Source organism: Pipistrellus hanaki, assembly GCF_964339955.1.
Source record: "Pipistrellus hanaki genome assembly, chromosome: 3".
Taxonomy (NCBI): Eukaryota; Metazoa; Chordata; class Mammalia; order Chiroptera; family Vespertilionidae; genus Pipistrellus; species Pipistrellus hanaki.
The window spans coordinates 123,963,947-123,968,056 of record NC_140505.1 but is presented as its reverse complement, the minus strand read 5'-3'; the positions used below and the strand labels follow the sequence as shown (position 1 = coordinate 123,968,056).

General features: G+C 41.6%; 1 pseudogene across 1 annotated transcript; it reads left to right on the top strand.

The window, feature by feature from the left end:
* Window positions 1-297: 297 nt before the first annotated feature.
* On the top strand, window positions 298-727 carry LOC311619016 (cytochrome c-like; annotated as a pseudogene). Its single transcript has one exon. The product of its transcript is annotated as a cytochrome c-like (transcript).
* The last annotated feature ends 3,383 nt before the right edge of the window (window positions 728-4,110 follow it).

Genomic DNA, 4,110 nt, shown 5'->3' with positions numbered 1-4,110 from the left:
TTTGGCTCAGTGGATTGAGCATTGACCTACGGACTGAAGGGTCCCAGGGTTGATTCCTGGTCAGGGCACATGCCTGGGTTATGGGCTCCATCCCCAGTAGGGGTTGTGCAGGAGGCAACCAATCCATGATTCTCTTTCATCATTGATGTTTCTATCTCTCTTTCCCTCTCCCTCTGAAATCAACAAAAACATATTTAAAATAAAATAAAATAGCTGCAGTCTTTACTTAGAGAGCAGGATGTTCAGCTTGCAAGTGGGGAATCTCTGTGTGGTGTGCGACTAATGATGGATTTAAAAATGGGTGATATTGAGAAGGGCAAGAAGATTCTTATTCAGAAGTGTGCCCAGTGCCATACTGTGGATTTGGCACAAGGCTGGGCCAAATCTGCATGATTCTTTGGGCAAAAGACAGGACAGGCCCCTGGATTTTCTCACACGATGCCAACAAGAACAAAGGATCACCTGGGACGAGGCTACACAGATGGAGTATTTGGAGAATCCCAGGTACATCTCTGTAACAAAAATGATCTTCACTGCCATCGAGAAGAGTGCAGAAAGGGAAGACTTGATAGCTTATCTCAAAAAAGCTACTAATGAGTAATAGTTGGCCACTGCCTTATTTATTACAGATGTCTCATGACTTTTTTTATATGTACCATATTTAAACTGATCTCATACACCACAATTCAGATCATGAATGACTAATAGAGCATTTCTTTCGGGCAGTCCTGATTTAAATAAGATTGGTTGTTACATTCTAGGTTTTTCTGCCCCAGCACAGAGAGAATGAGGATTAGTCAGGCAAAACTGGAGCTATTCATAGGACTAAGGAACTTGTAATTAGGATGATTTTACCTTCAATTAATGATAAACTCTTCAAATTGGGTAAAACAATGGTAAGTGGCATTTTCTCATGTAATGAAAGCCCAGAAGCAGAAAGAGCTCCCAGAGCATTATATCATACCTTGGCTCTTCCTCTGCCTCTCTGCGATCTTTGGATTTTGTCCAATTCTGTTTACTTCATCTTTAGGCTTTCACGCTTGACAACAGGAAGAAGAGAAATCTTCTCATTCACTTATCTTTTTAAGGTGTGGATAAATCTCTACCAGAAATCCTCCCTGCAAATATTTACTCACTTCTCATCAGCTGGATAAGTTATACGAAGAGGTAGGTTATCTGACTAGCTGATGCCGGTCATAGGAGGTAAATGGATGTTAGAGAGTCAACAACTGTGACCATAGGAAGAACAAAGCAGAATTTTTAGGATTTGGATTATCTTGCTTCATATAAAACAATTGGAGGCCTGGTGCACAAAATTCATGCACTGGGGGGTGGGGGTATCCTTCAGCCCAACCTGCACTCTCTCTAATCTGGGACCCCTCGAGGGGATGTCTGACTGGCCATTTAGGCCCCATCCCAGTAATTTAGGCCTCAGTAGGATGGGGCCTAAATGGACAGTCAGACATCCCTCTCACAATCCAGGACTACTGGCTCCCAACTGCCTGCCTACCTGCCTTCCTGATTGCCCCTAACTGCTTCAGCCTGCCAGCCTGATCACCCCCTAACCACTCCCCTGCCAGCCTGATTTATGCCTAACTGCTCCCCTGCCAGCCTGTTTGCTCCTAACTGCCCTCCCTTGCAGGCCTGGTCCCTCCCAACTGCCCTCCCCTGCTGGCCATCTTGTGGTGGCTATCTTGTGTCCACATGGGGGGGCAGGATCTTTGACCACATAGGGGCAGCCATCTTGTGTGTTGGAGTGATAGTCAATCTGCATATTACTCTTTTATTAGATAGGATAGAGGCCTGGTGCATGGGTGGGGGCTGGCTGATTTGCCCTGAAGGGTATCCTGGATCAGGGTGGGGATTCCCTTGGGGTGTGGGATGGCCTGAGGGAGGGGCCTCTGGTGGTTTTCAGGCCAGCCATGCCCTTCTCACTACCCAAGCAGAAGGCCCTGGTATCTGGGGTTTATTTACCTTCTATAATTGAAACTTTGTAGTCTGGAGCAGAGCCAAACTTTCTGCTTGCTCCATGGCAGCAGCCATTTCTATTGGAATTTATGTATCTTCTATAATTGAAACTTTGAAGCCTTAAGCAGAGGCCTGGGCCAGCCAGGGTGTGTGGAAAGCTTGGCTTCCTCCATTGCTGGGGGCAACCCTAGCCTAAATGGAACATCAGCTCTTTCTAGCTCCATGGCTGCTGCCATTTATGTTTGGATCTATTATTGAAACTTTGTAGCCTTGAGTGGAGGCCTAGGCTGGCAAGGGCAGGCAGAAAGCTTGGCTTCCTCCATTGCCGGAGAAACCCAAGCCTCCTTCCTGCTCTCCGTGGCTGGTAGCCATCTTGGTTGGGTTTATTTGCATATTTTCTCCTGATTGGTTCATGGGCATGGCCTGTGGGTGTAGCAGAGTGATGGTTAATTTGCATATCACTCTTTTATTAGATAGGATTATTTGTGTGACCTTCGTGGATGGTGGAGTGGTGTAAGGTGAGCACTTACAGAGTAATGGAGATCGGCAAGGAAGTGCAGGGCATGGCCTCGGAGGCACCTCTCCACGGTGGGACCTCTCCTCCGTCAACTCTTCATTGCCGCAGAGTTAGTGACCATTGCACTTGAGTTATGGTTAAGCTTGTGGCAACAGGAAGACTATGGCTCTTCAGTAAGATGATGTTTATTCATTGAGTTAGACTCAAGCAACTTGAAAGGTTGCCTAACTTCCTCAGTATATTTTAAATTGGTCACAGCAAAATTTTACAAAAAGAGTTGGTTATTAAACAATAGAAAAGGATATTTGGTCACAAGATTGGAAAGTCTACTAACTATTGCTTAAGTTAGTATAATCTTGAAAGCATTTTACTCTAAATAATTGTGGACAAGTTGTAAAAGTAGCAGGAATTACTAGATTCTGAGGTAGAATTTGGCCTTGTCATACCCATGACAAACTCGTAAAAATGTGGAAAAATCAGGTGGCTTTAGAAACTAGCTAAGGTAATTTTTAGTTAAAATTTAACTTCAAAATCCTTTTTTGTTAATTTCAAGTGCTTCTGGATAAAAATATTAATGTACTCTAGCATAAAGAGAATTTTCTTGTGCACAAACTTTAGCAAACTGGTTTAGTTGTCTCTCTAATCTTATTTATATTAACTTATTCAGCCTAAGTGTCAGGTAGAAGAATAATTAAAGTTAATATATCAAGAAGAGTATCCACCATTCAAATGTTCTGTCAGAATAGTTAATGTTTTCCTTTTTGGATATGCTTTGAAAGAACTTGTAGGAAATGATAAGTGGCTATCTTGTGTATTTTTATGATTTCAAGCTTTTCTAAAATTTCTAGCACATGCAAGCAAAAGGTCAAGTTTTTAGGGAACATTAATTATTTTTTCATTAAGTATTTCTGAAAAGTGACAAGTATCTATCAATTTTAATGTATACCATGATCTGAAATAACATTGAATGCCTGCTTTTCCAAACTAATAAATATCAAATAATCCCCTTAGAAACCAAGGGTACAATTAATGTAAACAACAACTTCCAGTAATCAGCCAGATCAGTGCTGTAGAATTAAAAGATTAAATATAAATAGAATGTGTCAAGTGAACAACAACAAAACAAAACAAAACAACCAAACTTAAAAACTATGCTTTGACTTCAGGTGCTATCTGGCCAGGGTTTAATTAAGTTAAGGCTATAGTTAAGCTTATGCAGGAAATGCTCAGACCTTATCCACTGAGTACTTTCAATACATCAGGCATTGCTCTAAGCATTTTTTATGTAGCGATTCATTTAAACCTTACAACAATCCTTAGAAGTTAGTACTATTACCCCATTTTATAGCTAAATGAATTAAGTACAGCAAGTGTACGTTAAGTATCACATAGCTGAAAAAAATGAGCCCAAGATTTGAACCCAGACAGATTGATAGTAGTGCTCATAGACTCCTGCACTTTATACCAGGTAATTTGATCCTAGACAAGGTGGGATTGTTGTCTGAAGAGAACAGCTGCCATTACATTCAAAATTTTCAATTATACAAGGTTAGCTGCAGGATTGCTTAGAGTTTAAGTGCAGAGCCAAACCCCTACCGCTTAATAGCCAGGTGACTGAGGATAGG